Here is an 18,787-nt window from a genome sequence, read left to right as displayed (position 1 = left end):
GTTCTAAAACTCTTTTTGTACTAGATTCTGGCTCCTGTAATGTTAAAACCAAATCATCTGCAAAAGCTTTCAGTTTATATTGTTTCACTCCGACCTGTATTCCTTGCACCAACCGGTCCTCCCTAATCATGTTCAAAAGCACCTCCAGGACTGAGATAAATAAAAGAGGGGATAGGGGGCACCCCTGTCGTGTTCCCTTTTCAATTTTGAACTCTTCTGTCACCACATTGTTCACTATCAGTTTAGCTTTTTGCTCTGAGTATATAGCCTCTATTCCATTTATCAAGAAGTCTTTCAATGTCTTATAATATTTGGAGGTAAGTCCATCTGGTCCTGGAGATTTGCCTAGTTGCATATTCTGAATGGCATCCTCAATTTCTTGTTGTGTTATCTTATAATTCAGGATTGATCTCTTTTCCTGGGCTAATTTTGGTAATCCATTAATTTTTAGAAATTGGTCTATCTCAGTCTCTTCCTGCGGCCCTTGCGTATAAAGTTTTTAAAAATATCTCTGGAAGCACTTTCTAATTTCCTCTGGTTTCTGGATATTTCTCCCTTCAATCTCTAGGTTTGTAACCGTATTCAATTTTTGTCTCTTTTTCAACTGCCATGCTAGCAGTTTCCCACACTTATTCGCTGATTCAAATGATCTTTGTTTCATTTGTTTAATTTTCCATTCAACTTCTTGATTTATCAGTTTCGCATATTGTGCTTGATGGAACTTAATTTCTCTGAGAACCTCCTTCGACTTTGGTTTTGATCTCAGTTTTTTCTCCCCTTCTCTTATCTTCTCTAAGATCTTATCTTTTTTTTCATTCCAGAGTCTTTTCTTAATCGTATTCTGTTGTATCAGAAACCCTCTCATAACTGCTTTACTCGCGTCCCAGATTGTTCTCTTTTCCACCGGGGTGTTCAAATTTATTTCAAAATAGTCTTTTAAAGTTTTTGGGGCCTTCTTCACAATCTCCTGATCTCTTAGTAGGGTGTCATTTATTTTCCATCTGAAGGAACCGATTGGAGTAAGTCTCAATTCCACTTTCAAGGCGTTGTGGTCGGAGCAGGTTTTAGGGCAGATTTCCACTTTTCTAATCTTAGGTGCCAGCCCTCTAGTTGTCCATATTTGGTCGATTCTTGTCCATGACAAATGGGCCTCAGAAAAGAAGGTTCCTTCTTTACCTAAGGGGTTCTTTGTCCTCCATATATCAATCAAATCCATATTGTCAGTTAGTTCAAAAAAAGTCTTAGGTAGTCTACCATCTTTTGTTAAGTTTTGGTTTTGTGACTTATCCATGTTTGTAGAGACCACACCATTCATGTCTGCCATCATAATGATGTTGGTATAGTCCAGATAGTCCAGCATTATCTCATGCAGCTTCTTGTAAAAGTCTGATTTCCCCTCATTTGGTGCATAAATTCCTAATATCAAAAATTTTTCTCCTTGTGTCTGTATTTCAATAGCTACAATTCTTCCTTGCTCATCTTTAAATAAAAATTTTGGTGACAGGCTCTCCTTTGCGTAGATCACCACTCCTCTTTTCTTGACTCTATCCGATGAAATAAATTCTTGGCCTAGTCTTTTGTTAATTAATACTTTCCTGTGGAGCCTAGTCACATGAGTTTCCTGCAAGCAAATAATGTCCAATTGTTCTTTTTTCAATATATGAAAGATTCTTCTTCTTTTTTCCGGAGAATTCCCGCCATTAATGTTCCAACTGAGTAGCTGCAGAGACATCCTGGATCAATCTGTTGGTCTTATAGTGTCGTCTCTTCCTTTTCCTCTGATCCCGAGGGTGTAGGTGTCGGTACAATTCCAGGCGGTGGCAGTGGCCAAGCTGCTGCTGCTCCCTTTTGGAGATCCTCTCCGTGGTCGTTCAGGAACTTCTGATTGTCTTCTGTTGTTTTAATTTTAACTTTCTTTCCTGTGAAGTTAAAGGATAATCCTTGAGGGAACTCCCACCTATAAGGAATTGAGTTGCCTCTCAGTAATCTTGCTAAGTCTGAGTATGTAGCTCTAAGGTCCAAAAGTTGTTTTGGTATGTCTCTGTAAATTTCTGCTCTTTTGCCTTGAATAACCAGCGATTTCTTAAAATGAAGGCCTAATATCTTGTCTCTCTCCTGCTTGGATCTCAGGATAATCAAACAGTCTCTGGATCTGTCCCTCCTCACGACTCTTCCCAGTCTGAACGCAGTTGTAATTTTAAAGTCTTTGTCTTCTTCTATACCCCAGAACTTTGAAAATTCCGCTGTCAGGTAGCCAGTCAGATCTTCCTGTTCAAGTTCTGGAATAGCTCTCAATCTCAGATTGTTTTCCCGATTTCTCAGCTCCACCATAGACAGGTAGGCCTGCTGTTCACTGATCTGCTTGTGTAACGGCCTTACCTCCCCTTTTATTGCCTCAACCTTCTGATTTACTTGTTCTGCTTTTTGGTTGGCTTCCTCAGCCAGTTTACGATTTTCTACAGTTGCTTCCTTAAGGTTCCCAATTACTTGTGTATGTTGAGCAACTTGGTCAGTTAGTTTACTAATAGAGGTTGTAGCTTGATCAATTTTTGTCGATTGGTCATCCACCTTCTGGTTCAAGATTGCCAATTGTTCCAAGATTTGTTTTAAAAAGGTTTCAGATCCTCCTGTAGCCATGTCCTCTGATGCTGGCTGCTCAACTTCCCCCTCTTGTACTCCCAAAACAGCTGGGACGGATGATCTACGTGACTGGGAAGTCAAAGTTGTTTGAACAAGTTGGGCTTGTTTTGCTTTCGTTTTTGCAGATCTTGTTTTCGCTGGGCCACTCATTCCACACCTGTCTATGTGTCAAGGTCAAATTATATACTGTCCCATGGGAAAAACAGTTCCAAAGTGTAAATAACAAAGCAGCAGAGAGTCAAAATAAAATGTTGTTCCCAGACAATTATAAATCCAGAATCCACTAGGGGGAGTACCACTGTAGCTCACAAGAAAGAAAGGATTTTATCCGCCATTAAAGTTCCTGAAGTCCCAAACAGTTTACAAAAAGTCCTTCAATCACTCTTTTAACGTGCAGAGCTCTTCCCCAGTTAAAACAAAGTCTCACAAAAGAGGTGCAAGAAACAGTTTCCCTGATTGTATCTTGTCAGCAACGCTCAAATGTAACAATTTCAATTTTAGATACAGTTTCCGCAATTTGACAGTTCTTTTATCTCCTGGCAGTCCGAGGCTTGGTTTCTTAATCCTTTGTAATCCACAAAAGGGAGGAAAGTCCCATTTAAAATCCCGTAAGCTTAAAAACAGATGCCTCTTTTTTACCCCTTAAAAGCCAATTCCGTCAATACACGATAGTCCCAACTTTGTAATCCCTTTTAAAGCGCTTCCCGCTTGTCAAAGTCTTTGCTTTTGATCTTTAAAGCACGGTCGGAAGACGGACTTCCTGTTTTGCGTCTCCCGTTTTCAGCCAAATTTTAGATCTTTTAGTCCCGAAAATTTAATCCTTACTCACGAGTATGTAGTTTGAAGCCTGATGTTTCAAGAAGAAAGGTCAGCGCTCATCAGCAGCAGCCGCACGGCTTCGCTTCCGCAGAAAGAGCGATGAACTCACAGCACCGCTCCCCCTTCCACGTTCCGGAGCCCCTTATGGGGTTCCTTCTCCGTTTCTGGGGTCGCTTCTGGTGCCCGCCGAGTCCCACGGCCACGGGCTCGCTCTGCCCGTGGTTTTTCTTAATGGGTCGTCGCTGTGCCGCAGCGCACGACCCTTTTCCGTGGAGCCCCTCTTCAGAGCCTGAAGAGGACCGCCATTGCTGTTTCGCGCCGCCTCCGGAAGCCTAAAATTTATGGCATGTAATGCCTTAAAGGAAAATATTATGAAAATGATCTACAGGTGGTACATGACCACAGTCAAGCTAGCAAAAATCTATCTTTTGCCTGACAATAAGTGTTGGAAGTGTAAAGAAACTGAAGGTACTTTCTACCACCTTTGGTGGACGTGCCCGAAGATTAAGGCTTTCTGGGAAATGATATATAATGAAATGAAAAAGGTACTAAAATGTACTTTCCCTAAGAAACCAGAGGCCTTTCTCTTGGGCATTGTTAACCAATTGGTGTCGAAGAAAGATAGAACTTTTTTTATGTACGCTACTACAGCAGCAAGAATACTTATCGCAAAGCATTGGAAGACTCAAGATCTACCCACTCTGGAAGAATGGCAGATGAAGGTAATAGACTATATGACATTGGCTGAAATGACCAACAGAATCCGTGAACAGGGGAAAGAGACGGCGGATGAAGATTGGAAGAAATTTAAAACTTATCTCAAGAAATACTGCAAAATTAATGAATGCTAAAATGTTGAGGTTTTTAGTAAGAAAAGGAGATTACAGCGACAAAAGATTAAGTAAAAGAAAAGAACAAATAAGAGACAAATTTGATAAAATTAAGTTTAGGATTTGCTGAAACAATTTTGGAAATTGGGATGTAGAAAGGGGAGGTTTGGGGGAGTCAGAGAAGTGAGGTTTATGAAAAAAGGAGATGAAATTATACATGTTTGTTTGTTTCTTTATTTGTTTGTATTGTTTATAAAAACTTTGTAAAACCAATAATTTTTTTTAAAAAAGAAAATAAAGCAAAGTTAAGCATGTGGCACGTACTGCTCATCATTCCGCTGTGTACAGGACTCTGCAATTACAACATTTTTAGTTCCGGGCCCAGATAAACGCAGTCAGCTGAAGGATGGACTCCAGAAGCCGAGTCGGAATGCCGGCAGAGGAACAGAGAAACGGATCGGTGTTATCTGCTCTGCGCGTCGAGTTGATTGATGAGAGGTATGTGCTCATGCTCCGGGCAGCCTGCCAGCTTCTAGTTTATGGCTTTATGGCTGGACGTTGAACTTTTAAAGCCGTTTTGCCGCAATACAGGCAAAGGCTCTAAGGCACAGGCTCACAGGCTTGGGAGGCTTGAAAACCGAAAGTACCTTTGAACTTGCTTTTGGAATGAGGTTTGAAAGCAGCAGTGACGCAGCTTCATTAAACGCCGTGGAGATGGCAGATGCAAAGCTGGCTGATGCTTTTGGGATTCCTAAGCTCAATAAGAAAAACTACGCGGACTGGGTACTCTATGCAGAGGCTATTCTGCGGAAAGAGGGTCTGTATAAAGTTATTACAGACAACCCCCCAGCTCCAGTTACAGACGAGTGGAGAGCTAAAGATACCAAAGCGATGGGAACTCTTTCATTGATAGTATCCCCAGAAGAGCTCTGTCTGTTGCGTGGTAAGACCACAGCCAGAGAAATTTGGGACACTTTAAGAGAAGCTCACTTGAGGACAGAGGCTGGTTCCTCAATGTACTATTATGCCAAGCTGCATGGTATGGCTCTTGCTGAAGGTGGAGATGTGCGTACACATCTGATGGAAATGCAGAATCTGAGACATGAGCTGCAACAGAGAGGACTCACCTTTCCAGAGGCTGTGTATTCCTTCAGGATACTACATTCTTTGGGTCCAAGTTGGGAGTTCGTTGCCACTCAGATTGCTGTTCAGCCAACTGCTCAGCTCACAGTAGCCTATGTTACTGCCGTGATTCTGAATGAAGCAGACCGCCAGGGTGCTAGCTGCATGGGTAAGGAGGAGTCTTCACAGACGTCATCCCAGAGTGCAGTGAAACCACCAGATGGCGCCAAAGCTTTGAAGGCAGTGAAATGCTACTTGTGTGGATGTCTAGGCCATATGAAGAGGGAATGCAGATATCCCAGAGCCAAGACAGAGCAGCGCAGCGGAAGCTCATCGCGTGGAAAAGGCCAAAGCAAAGGCAAAGGTCCGGTCTCCAGGACAACGCAGCACAAGGCAATGGTCTCACGCTTCACTCCAAACATCGCAAAGGTCCAGAAGACGTCTAGATCTTTCTTTGTTGTTGATTCAGCAGCTACCCACCACATGTGCAACGATAAGCGACTGTTCGTGTCTTTTACACCACAGGAAGGTGCGATTCACCAGGCGGATGACCACACGATCCCCAGTCAAGGCTACGGAACTGTTGTTCTTCACAGTTTGGACTTGTCGATACAAGATGTGCTTTACGTTCCAGATGCTACACACAATCTACTCAGTGTTATAATAATAATAATAATAATAATAATAATAATAAATTTTATTTATATCCCGCCCTCCCCAGCCAAAGCCGGGCTCAGGGCGGCTAACAACAATCAAATAATCAGTCAAATAATCACACAATCTAAAAATATTTCATTATAAAAATTAATTAAATCAAATTGATGGCAACCAATTAAGCAGAATTATGTGCAGGTTGCCAGAGGAGGGAGTTAGGCTGCGCCCTGAGCAAAGGCCTGGCGGAACAACTCTGTCTTGCAGGCCCTGCGGAAAGATGTCAGGTCCCGCAGGGCCCTAGTCTCTTTTGACAGAGCATTCCACCAGTTTGGAGCTGCAGCCGAGAAGGCCCTGGCTCTAGTTGAGGCCAGCCTAACCTCTCTGAGGCCTGGGACCTTGAGGATGTTATTATTTGCAGACCGTAGGTTTCTCTGTGGGGCATACCAGGAGAGGCGGTCCCGTAGGTACGAGGGTCCTAGGCCGTATAGGGCTTTAAAGGTTAAAACCAGCACCTTAAACCTGATCCTGTACTCCACCGGGAGCCAGTGCAGCTGGTATAATACCGGATGAATGTGCTCTCGCAGCGAAGACCCCATAAGGAGTCTCGCCGCGGCATTCTGCACCCGCTGGAGTTTCTGGGTCAGTCTCAAGGGCAGCCCCACGTAGAGCGAGTTACAATAATCCAGTCTGGAGGTGACCGTCGCATGGATCACAGTGGCTAGGTCAGGACGAGAGAGATAAGGGGCCAACTGCTTAGCTTGGCGGAGATGAAAAAATGCCGCCTTTGTTATAGCTGTAATCTGCGCCTCCATAGAAAGGGAGGTATCGAAGATTACACCCAAACTCTTAACGGCCGGTGCTGGCACTAATTGCACCCCCGCAAGAGATGGGAGTTGCCCCCTTGATCCCATATCGTCCTGCCCCAGCCAGAGGACCTCTGTCTTCGAAGGATTTAACTTCAACCGGCTCCCACGTAACCATCCAGCCACAGCTTCCAGACATCTGGTCAGTGTGTCTGGGGCCGAGTCAGGATGGCCATCCATCAACAGATAGAGTTGGGTGTCATCAGCATACTGATGGCAACCCAGCCCAAGACTCCGGACAAGCTGGGCGAGGGGGCGCATAAAGATGTTAAAAAGCATCGGGGAGAGAATTGCACCCTGAGGCACTCCACACACCAAGGAGTGGCGTGATGACAATTCCCCCCCAAGCGCCACCCTCTGTCCCCGACCAGAGAGAAACGAGCGCAGCCATTGAAGGACTGTGCCCTGGATCCCCACGTCGGCAAGGCGGTGGTCCAGGAGTTCGTGATCGACCATGTCAAAGGCTGCTGACAGATCTAGAAGAATCAGCAGCCCTGACCCGCCTCGATCCAGCTGCCTGCGGAGATCATCTGTTAGGGCGACCAGAGCCGTCTCGGTCCCATGACCAGCGCGGAAGCCGGACTGGAATGGGTCCAGAGCAGATGTTTCATCCAGAAACCTACCAAGCTGTTCAGCAACCGCTCTCTCAATCACCTTACCCAGGAATGGAAGATTCGAGACCGGGCGGTAATTGGATAGATCTGAGGGATCTAATGATGTTTTCTTTAAGAGCGGACGCACCACCGCCTCCTTCAGTTCCCCTGGGAATATCCCGGTGCCAAGGGACAAATTGATGACATCCCCCAGGGGGCCCCGCACCTCGTCTGGACACGCTCTAATCAGCCATGACGGGCACGGGTCAAGAGGACAGGTGGTGGGCTTTCCAGCTTGGAGGAATCTGTCCACATCGGCTGGAGATATCCGGTCAAAGTGGTCCAATACTGGACCCGAGGACAGTCGAGGGGCCTCCAGTTCCTTTATTGTATCCAAATTGGCAGGGAGGTCATGGCGGAGCAACAGGACCTTCTCCGCAAAAAAGCTCGCAAATGCCTCACAGCTGTGTGTCAGATTGTTATTTAAATTTGGCTGTCCTTCAAGGGACGTTAAAGACCGAATTATACTAAATAATTGTGCCGGGCGAGAGCTAGCGGATGCAATGGAGGCCGAGAAGTAAGACTTCTTAGCAACCTTCACTGCCATCTCATAGGTTTTCATAAAAACCCTATAAGATGTTCTTGAGGCTCCGTCACGGGCACCACGCCATACTCGCTCTAGCCGTCTGAGGTCCCGCTTCATTTTCCGAAGCTCCTCGGTAAACCAGGGAGCCCGGTTTCTGCGGGGTCGCAGAGGGCGCTTAGGTGCGATCTCATCGATGGCTGCCAGGAGCTGGGTATTCCAGCCCTCAACAAGCTCAGTCAATGAGTCGCCAGGGGGAGCAAGGTCCCGCAAGGCTTGACGGAATCTATCAGGGTCCATCAGCCTCCGCGGGCGAGCCCAAATCGGCTCGCCACCTAAGCAGGGTGGGGGTGGAAAGTCAATCCTGGCTTTCAGAGCGTAGTGATCAGACCATGGCACCTTCATCGAAGGAGACATGATCACATCTATACCGGCGCCAAAGATCAAATCCAGCGTGTGGCCTGCATGATGTGTGGGGCCCGAAACAAACTGGGAGAGCCCTAGTGTCGCCATGGAAGACACCAGGTCCAGAGCCTGTGAGGAGGGAGTGGCATCAGCGTGGAAGTTGAAGTCTCCCAATACCAATAGGTTAGGGAACTCCAAGGCCCAGCCGGCCACCGCCTCCAGCAGGCCTGACAGGGTGGCTGCTGGTGCGCTAGGTGGCCGGTACACCAGCCAGACAGCCAAGCTCTCCTCGGAGCCCCACACTAGGCCAACACATTCAATGCCGGGGATCGATGGCGATGGTAGAGCCCTGAAAGAACAATCTTCCCGGATTAATACTGCCACCCCTCCCCCCGGCCCACAGTCCGTGACTGGTGGAGGACGGAGAAACCCGGGGGCGCCATCTCTCGTAAGGTAACAGTTACCCCTTCGCGCACCCAGGTCTCCGTCACACAAGCCAGGTCAACTCCCTGCGAGATAAAGAAATCTCGCAGGGTAGCGGTTTTGTTGCCTATAGACCTGGCATTGCACAACACCAGTGAAGGAGGTGAGTAATCCTTGCTCACCCTACCCTCGTCTCTCGGGATGGGGCGCAGATTGGAAGGGGTACGAGCATATCCGTATCTCGATCCCCTTCGCCTATAACATCTGCCCCCACCGCCATACCTCCCTCGCCCCTCCACGGTCGCAATCCCAAGCCTCATACTAACCTCCATTTACAAATAGAAAACAAAACAACCAAAACAATTATGCCCAAACAAAACCAATCCCCGCCCCACTCAGTGTCCAACCCCAAAAACAAAACAAGATGGAACAAACAAAAATACATAATTAAAAACCACCATTCACGGTGGTACAACAAAGTAAACAATAAAAGCACCTTTAAAACACCTTAAAATATATAAAAACATCTTTAACATTTGCAGCAGATAATGAAATAATATAATATTATAAAAAGCAACAACCCCCATTTAAGGTGCTGCAAATTAAAAGCAATTAAAACATTTAAAACTATTTTGTCCATTGCTGCCGGTAGCTGCTCTGTCCTCTAAACTGTGATGGTAGTGCAGGCCCCGCCCCCTAGGCTGGATGGAGTTGGCAGGAGAGGGAGCGGTCCTCCCAACACTCACGCAAGCAGCAGCACCAGCAGTCGTGTCCCGGAGGCCTCTCCCAGACCTCTTATGCTGTGGCGATGAATGCAGGCCCCGCCCCCTAGGCCAGATGGAGTTGGCAGAAAGGGAGCGGTCCTCCCAACACTCATGCAAGCAGCAGCACCAGCAGTCGTGTCCCGGAGGCCTCTCCCAGACCTCTTATGCTGTGGCGATGAGTGCAGGCCCCGCCCCCTAGGCCAGATGGAGTTGGCAGAAAGGGAGCGGTCCTCCCAACACTCACGCAAGCAGCAGCACCAGCAGTCGTGTCCCGGAGGCCTCTCCCAGGCCTCTTATGCTGTGGCGATGAGTGCAGGCCCCGCCCCCTAGGCCAGATGGAGTTGGCAGAAAGGGAGCGGTCCTCCCAACACTCACGCAAGCAGCAGCACCAGCAGTCGTGTCCCGGAGGCCTCTCCCAGACCTCTTATGCTGTGGCGATGAGTGCAGGCCCCGCCCCCTAGGCCAGATGGAGTTGGCAGAAAGGGAGCGGTCCTCCCAACACTCACGCAAGCAGCAGCACCAGCAGTCGTGTCCCGGAGGCCTCTCCCAGACCTCTTATGCTGTGGCGATGAGTGCAGGCCCCGCCCCCTAGGCCAGATGGAGTTGGCAGAAAGGGAGCGGTCCTCCCAACACTCACGCAAGCAGCAGCACCAGCAGTCGTCAGTGTTATGCAGCTGAATGAACGGAACATTGACGTTTCCTTCAAGAACAAGAAATGCACCATCACAAAGAAAAACGATTATGTATTGCATGCTGAAAATGTTGGTCGTTTATTTGTTTTGTATTATGATGATGTTGTGCAGAATGAGACTTGTTGCATTGCAGGTTCTAACAAATGTTTGCATGCAGGATGTATTCATGATTTTCACAGAAAATTTGGTCATTTGCACTTTGAGGCAGTATCTAAAATGCCTGCCTTGGTTGAAGGTACGACTATTAAACCCTGCAGGTACCACATGAAGTGCAAGGCATGCGCAGCAAACAAGGTGAAAATGGCTGCGAAAGGTAAGGTGTCTAGTAGGCAAGCTACTGAACCATACCAGGTTGTTCATGCTGATTTAGTTGGTCCACTATCGCCCTCTTTGGGTGGAAATAGGTACTTCATGGTTCTCATTGATGCATTTCCAGGTATATTTATGTGTACAATCTCAAGCAGAAATCAGAGGCTTTTCCAAGGTTCAAGGAATTCTGTGCTTGGTTGGAAAATGTGCATGGTAAGAAGATAAAGACTCTTTTCACTGATCGCGGGGGAGAATTCACTTCTCAGCAGTTTGAAGCTTTTCTGACTGAGAAAGGAATTCAACACGATTTGTCCAGTCCTCGCTCGCCATGGCAGAATGGGCTTTGCGAAAGGGCAAATCAGACATTGCTTCAAGGGTTAAAAACCTTGCTGTATGATGCCAATCTTCCAGAGAGTTATTGGGCCGAATCTCTCTCATGTTTCGTTTACAGTTACAATCGCAGGTTATCTTCAGCGATTGGTTGTACCCCGTATGAGAAGATGTTTGGCAAGAAACCGGACATCAAACACATGAGAATTTTTGGTTCTGACATGTGGGTTCACACACCACAAAGCTCCAAGTTAGGCAAGCATGGATTGCATGGTATCTTTCTAGGTTATCAGAAAGGTTCTTACAGAATAATGATGACTGACTCTAAGACAATTAAGCTCACAAGAAGTGTTGAGTACAATGCCAAGTGGGGGGAGAATGTGGGAATTTTCCAATGTTATCCTGATGACAGTGATGAGACTGAGGATAAGCAACAGCAAAAGCAGCCGCAACAACCCACACCCACTGATGAAGGTTCTGAGTCTGAAACTGAATCGGATGATTCAGAGGATTTCAAGAGTGCGAAAACCTCTATGCGACCCTCTGAAAGCTCTGATCAAGAATTGGAAGAACCATTGTTCACAATAGGCCACTTTTCTCCTAAGAAGGAAGAGAAAAGTGTTTAGGACTTAAGGCTGATTCGTAGGTCACAAAGAGCCACAAAAGGCAGACCTCCAAAGAGATTTGCTGATGAATATGCTAAGACAGCAGTAGCAGCTGTTAAAAGCTCCAAGAAGGTATTTGAACCTTCAAGTTTCCAAGAAATCCAGGATTTGGATTCTAAGGAAGCTGAGTCATGGTTAAATGCCATGAAGGCTGAGCTTGATTCCTTAGAAAGGAACAAAACATGGGAGCTAGTACTGCTTGAGAGCAGTACATGTGAAAAGGATCTAGGAGTCTTGGTTGACCACAAACTTGACATGAGCCAACAGTGTGACGCGGCAGCTAAAAAAGCCAATGCAATTCTGGGCTGCATCAATCGGAGTATAGCATCTAGATCAAGGGAAGTAATAGTGCCACTGTATTCTGCTCTGGTCAGACCTCACCTGGAGTACTGTGTCCAGTTCTGGGCACCACAATTCAAGAAGGACACTGACAAACTGGAACGTGTCCAGAGGAGGGCAACCAAAATGGTCAAAGGCCTGGAAATGATGCCTTATGAGGAACGGCTAAGGGAGCTGGGCATGTTTAGCCTGGAGAAGAGGAGGTTAAGGGGTGATATGATAGCCATGTTCAAATATATAAAAGGATGTCACATAGAGGAGGGAGAAAGGTTGTTTTCTGCTGCTCCAGAGAAGCGGACACGGAGTAATGGATCCAAACTACAAGAAAGAAGATTCCACCTAAACATTAGGAAGAACTTCCTGACAGTAAGAGCTGTTCGACAGTGGAATTTGCTGCCAAGGAGTGTGGTGGAGTCTCCTACTTTGGAGGTCTTTAAGCAGAGGCTTGACAACCATATGTCAGGAGTGCTCTGATGGTGTTTCCTGCTTGGAATCCAACATAGTTCCGGGCACTGGCTCTCCCCCCTCCCTATTTCCTCCTCGGAGTCGGATGAGAGACTGCTGATGAGCTCTTTAGGCTTTCTGTAATTGCCTCTCTCTCCCCCCTCGGCTCTTTGGCAGCTTCCAATTCCCTGACAGGCGGCTTCCAACAAAATCTTAAAATACAATAGTTCGTCAAACATTAAAAGCTTCCTTAAACTTAATGTTTTCCCTGGCTGGTATGTTGCATTGAATTTGATTGATAGCAATGGGCCTGGTGTGACATATTATCAAATAACATTGGACAACATTGCTTTTCACATATTTCTGTTCCCTCATTAAAATGGAAGCAAAGAACTAAAGGTAAAGGTAAAGGACTCCTGGATGGTTAAGTCTAATAAAATTTGACTATGGGGTGCTCATCTTCGTTTTTAGGCCTTCCACTGAAGGAACTCCATCCCTTCCCACTGTAGCCCTCGCAGGAGAGGATCCTCTCGGTGTTTATTGTGGGCTTTATCCTGCTGCATGGGTCCTCCTACCACCTCAAGAGGGCTCAGCTTTCACAATGGCAGAAGTGGCTCTTTTCAGGTGTAGCCTATCAGAAGGCAGAAGAGGCACATTTCCCAGATACACTCAGTAGAGGACCAGACCTCCTTGGACAGAGACCTTTTCCATGGCACAGGAGCATCCTGGATAAAGCCTATTTGCACAGACATCTTTAACGCCTGCTTGGCCTTGTCAGTTAATAGCGCAGTTTACTTTGCTACTGTTTACTTTGCTAAGGAAGCCTGCCACTTAAAGAACTATGCCAAGGAAGCCAACGACAAACTGTTTGGTGTTGATGGGTCACTATTGGAGAGGTAGCTCAAAGCTTAGGTGGTGTACCCCCAGATTTTTGAAGAAAAATTCAGTGGTGCATCCCGGGGTATCAGCCCACGTGTAGTTCAGATTCTGCAGTTTGATTGCACCCACATGGCAGAAAATGCATCGTGCTCTGTGTCAGAGCTGGCCCACACCTCCTCGCAGGCATGTCTTAAGCTTTAAGACCATGGGCCTCCAACCATTTGGGGCCATATGACCAAGTAAGGCAACTGTCCAACTGCAGCAGCCCCATTTCCTTTGTAAAAGACGATGAGGAAACAAGAAGGTGAAGAAATAAGAAAGCACAGATTTTTGAAGAACAATTCAGTGGTGCATCCCGGGGTATCAGCCCATGTGTAGTTCAGAATCTGCAGTTTGATTGCACCCAAATGGCAAAAAATGCAGAGTGCTCTGTCTCGGAGCTGGAAAATCAATAAAAATTTTTGGAAACCCCCCAGAAAAATTGAAAATCTCATTTTCTTTAGGAAAACAAGGAGAACAGGGGATTAACCTCATGCTCTGAAAAGGCTGCAAAACAAAGATCATGCATAAATTGTGCCTAAGGAAGGTTCTAAACAGCTGAGGGGTGTAGGTTGGTCCTGCTGCTAGTACCCTTCTGGCTTTTAAGAGCTGCAAAACTGCCGCAACAACCGCAACAAACGAGGGTTGTTTAAAAGATAGGGAATATAGAATGCAAAATGGTTGACAATTCAGACTGCCTGCTCTGGTCCAGTCCTGTACTGACAGTACCTTCCCAGAGTATGATATTGTGATGTTTCCTACATCTCAGCCGTTCAAACAGTGGCTTGGGTGGGTGGCACCAGTCGCAGATAAAGTGCCTTTGCCCGTGCAAGTGGGAGTTGGCCCCCTTCACACCTTTTGGACTTGGGAGCTTTCAGTGTGTCATTGTCCGCCTAGTCATAGGAGGAAGGATGGAGGGAGTATTAAGGTTCTGCTTGCCCTCTGATGGTCAGATGACTTTCTGTTGAAATTTAGACTTTCAACCCACTTGAAATATACTCAGAGTCGAGAGTGGATTTCATGCTCTTTATTCAGCTCATGGTGGTGAGGAGGGAATGGAAGTCCCCTCAAAGTATCTGCTTTATATACATTATTTACACAATGGGCTGCACGTGATTGGCTAATTCCGGAATTCTCCTGTAGGCCAGTCAGGTTGTGGATTCACTTCTATCTGGAGCTGGATTGGGTGGCTCCTGCCAACCAATCATACTGCTGCATTGTTCTAGGACCAATCAGACTGCTGCATTTTGGAGCCTATTGTTCTAGGACCAATCACACTGCTGCATTCTGAATCCTATTGTTCTAGGACCAATCAGACTGCTGCATTTTGGATCCTATTGTTCTAGGACCAATCAGACTGCTGCAGTTTGGATCCTATTCAACTCAGTACATAACCACAGTTCAAGAAGGACACTGACAAACTGGAACGTGTCCAGAGGAGGGCAACCAAAATGGTCAAAGGCCTGGAAACGATGCCTTATGAGGAACGGCTAAGGGAGCTGGGCATGTTTAGCCTGGAGAAGAGGAGGTTAAGGGGTGATATGATAGCCATGTTCAAATATATAAAAGGATGTCACATAGAGGAGGTAGAAAGGTTGTTTTCTGCTGCTCCAGAGAAGCGGACACGGGGCAATGGATCCAAACTATAAGAAAGACGATTCCACCTAAACATTAGAAGAAGAAGAAGAAGAGTTTGGATTTGATATCCCGCCTTTCACTCCCCTTAAGGAGTCTCAAAGCGGCTAACATTCTCCTTTCCCTTCCTCCCCCACAACAAACACTCTGTGAGGTGAGTGGGGCTGAGAGACTTCAAGGAAGTGTAACTGGCCCAAGGTCACCCAGCAGCTGCATGTGGAGGAGCGGAGACGCGAACCCGGTTCCCCAGATTAGGAGTCTACCGCTCTTAACCACTACACCACACTGGCTTCCTGACAGTAAGAGCTGTTTGACAGTGGAATTTGCTGCCAAGGAGTGTGGTGGAGTCTCCTACTTTGGAGGTCTTTAAGCAGAGGCTTGACAACCATATGTCAGGAGTGCTCTGATGGTGTTTCCTGCTTGGCAGGGGGTTGGACTCGATGGCCCTTGTTGTCTCTTCCAACTCTATGATTCTATGATTCTCTAACACCCCTCCCCTCTAAGTTCCAGTCCTGCCCGGGAGGTTGCATTCATAGTCCTCAAGGTACGCCGGCGGCCTACGTGTGCGTTGCGGCCTGGGGTGTTCCCTGGTCCGGGGTTCAGGTTCTGGCTTGTGTTCCAAGGATGCTGGCTGTGATGGGGCCGTTTGGTCTGGCGCAACCAGCTCGCTCAGTCGTGGTTCTGGTTCCGGTGTCCTTTCGGCCTCGCGTGTCCTCTCTGTATTTATTGATTCTGCCTCTCCTGCTGGCCCCTCCTGTTCTATGGGCCTCACTGCCCCACTGTTCCCTTGGGACTCCTCTGACCTGTCCTCCTCCTGGTTTTCTCCCGGGAATCGTCGCCGTATCTGGTCGCAGTGGCGGCGGCAGCATTGCCCCCCATCCGTTAGCACCTCGTACGACACGGGGCCAGCGACCCTGGTGACTGTGGCGGGTACCCATGCTGGGCCTGCCCCAAAATTCTTTGCGTACACTGGGTCCTGGGCCACGAAGGTCTGGGGGTTCCTGCCTTCCCCCACCACTACCTCATCCTGAGCTCTATCGGGGAGATGGCGGTCCAATCTGATTGCAAGGCGCCGACCCATTAGTAGTTCAGCGGGGCTCCGGCCAGTCGTTGAGCTGGGGGTGCTGTGCTGTGCTAGAAGGAATGTGGCAAGGCAGTACTCCCAGTCCCCTTGCGTCATGTGGCGAAGGGTGTCCTTGGTGGTCCGCACCATGCGTTCTGCTTGGCCATTGGTGGCAGGGTGGAACGGCGCCGAACGGATGTGGCGGATGGTGTTCTGTGCTGTGAAGGTTTGGCATTCTCCTGACGTAAATGCGGTCCCGTTGTCTGAGACGAGAGTGTCAGGGAGCCCGTGGGTTGCAAACAGCCTGCGTAGTACCCGGATGGCTGCGGACGTGGAAGTGGATGGTACCAGTGCGACTTCCAGCCATTTGGTGTAGGAGTCCACCACTATGAAGAACATTTTCCCCTGAAAGGGGCCAGCGAAGTCCACATGCAGGCGTGACCATGGTGCTCGGGCGGACTCCCAGGACTGGACTGGGGCCCTTGGGGGATCTGGGTGGGATTCTTGGCAGGCCTGGCAGTGTTTGACCCAGGCCTCTATCTCTCCGTCGATCCCCGGCCACCACACATAACTCCTGGCAAGGGCCTTCATTCTCACTACCCCTGGGTGTGTCTCATGTAGGGCTCTGAGGACCCTTTTTCGGAGGGGCTGGGGAACAACGACCCTGCTTCCCCATAACAGGCACCCCTTGTGGGCCAACAGTTCATGTTTGTGGGTTGTGTAGCCGGCGAATTCTGGCCCAGGGCTGCTGCTGGGCCATCCCCTCCACACCCAGTCCAGGACCCGGGAGATGACCCTATCTTTCTTGGAATGGTGTGCAACTTCTTGTGCCTGAATGGGGCGGTCGGGAAGTAGCTCCAGGCTCATAACCTCTTGTGCAGGTGCTGGGTCGGGGCCTGTTTCCGGTAGTGGTAGCCTGCTGAGGGCATCCGCATGACCCATCGCCTTCCCAGGGCGGTGAATCAGTGCATACTGGTAGCTGGCAAGGAAAATTGACCACCTGAGGACGCGAGGAGACAGCACTTGGGGGGGTCTGATTTTCGGGGGCAAACAAGCCAAGCAACGGCTTGTGGTCAGTCACCACGGTAAAGGGAAATCATGGATTTTTTTTACTCCCTTCACGATTGCCAGACACTCCTTGTCGATTTGTGCGTAGTTCCGCTCGGTTGCGTTGAGTGTCTGGGAAAAGTATGCCACCGGTACCTCTCTTCCATCCGGGAGTTGGTGTCCCAGGACAGCGCCGATGCCATAGGGCGAGGCGTCGCATGCTAGCACCACCGGCAGCCTCTCGTCGAAGTGTGCCAAGACCGCGTTTGAGACAAGCAAGTCCTTGACTGCCTGGAATGCGGCCTCCTGGCGCTGGCCCCACACCCAAGGGGCCCGCTTGTCCAGGAGTCTGTGTAGGGGCTCCGCTACCGCCGCCTTGTGGGGAAGGAAGGAATGGTAAAAGTTCAATAGTCCCAAGAAGGCCTGAAGTTCAGTCTTGCTCTTGGGCGCTGGGGCATCACAAATGGCCCATACCTTGTCCCCTGTTGGGTGGACCCCTTCTGCGTCCACCATAAATCCCAGAAAGTCCACCTGAGGTACTCCTAGTAGAAATTTTTCCCGCTTCACCTTGAGACCCGCCGTCTGGAAACGCTGCAGAACGGTGCGGAGGCGGTCCTCAAACTCCTCTGGTGTGGGCCCAGCAATCAACACATCATCGAAGAAGGGGGTGACGCCAGGAATCCCTTTAAGGAGAGAGTCCATTAGATTCTGGAATATTCCTGATGCCACGCTGACACCGAATTGCAGCCGCTTTACCCTGAACGCTCCTCTGTGCATCACAGTCAGTGCCTCTGCTGTGGCAGCTGTTGATATGCTTGGGCCAAGTCCAGCTTGCCAAAAAAATTTGACCCAGCCAGGGTGGCAAGGACATGGCTGACCACTGGCACTGGGTATGCGTGGGTATTAGGTTTCAAGGCAAACGGGACCCGGCGGGCCTTGAGCCTGACAGGGCGTACTGCATGGTCAAGCTGTAGAGCAATGGGGGGGGGCGTATACTATCCCAATTTCCCATCGAAACCCCCCGGAAATTCCTTGCATATGGCGTCCATGTCCACTTGAAGCCTGCAGACTTATCCAGTATCCTGCGAATCCCAACACTCCTCCTTAAGTCAAAGGCTTGAGACCCAATAATTCTCTTAAGTCTCGAAATTTAGGAGCATCCAAACATGGGGTGTGCTGAAATTGCATGACCCCAGGGAATTTTGAGGGGGACCCTTCAACATTTTGGGGGCCCTCAGCCCATGTCCCCCTAGACGGCATGAGCACAACATGGGGTGTGCTGAAATTGCATAACCCCAGGGAATTTTGAGGGGAGCCCTTCAACATTTTGGGACCCCTCAGCCCATGCCCCCCTAGATGGCACAAGAACACCATGTGGTGTGCTGAAATTGCATGACATGACCCTAGGGAATTTTGAGGGGGACCCTTCAACATTTTGGGGGCCCTCAGCCCATGTCCCCCTAGACGGCATGAGCACAACATGGGGTGTGCTGAAATTGCATGACCCCAGGGAATTTTGGGGGGCGCTTCAACATTTTGGGACCCCTCAGCCAATGCCCCCCCTAGATGGCACAAGAACACCATGTGGTGTGCTGAAACTGCATGACCACAGGAAATTTGAGGGGGCCCTTCAACATATTGGGGGCCCT

The sequence above is a fragment of the Podarcis bocagei genome (assembly GCF_964188305.1).
Source record: "Podarcis bocagei genome assembly, chromosome: W".
In the NCBI taxonomy this organism is placed as follows: Eukaryota; Metazoa; Chordata; class Lepidosauria; order Squamata; family Lacertidae; genus Podarcis; species Podarcis bocagei.
This window is presented reverse-complemented; position numbering follows the sequence as displayed.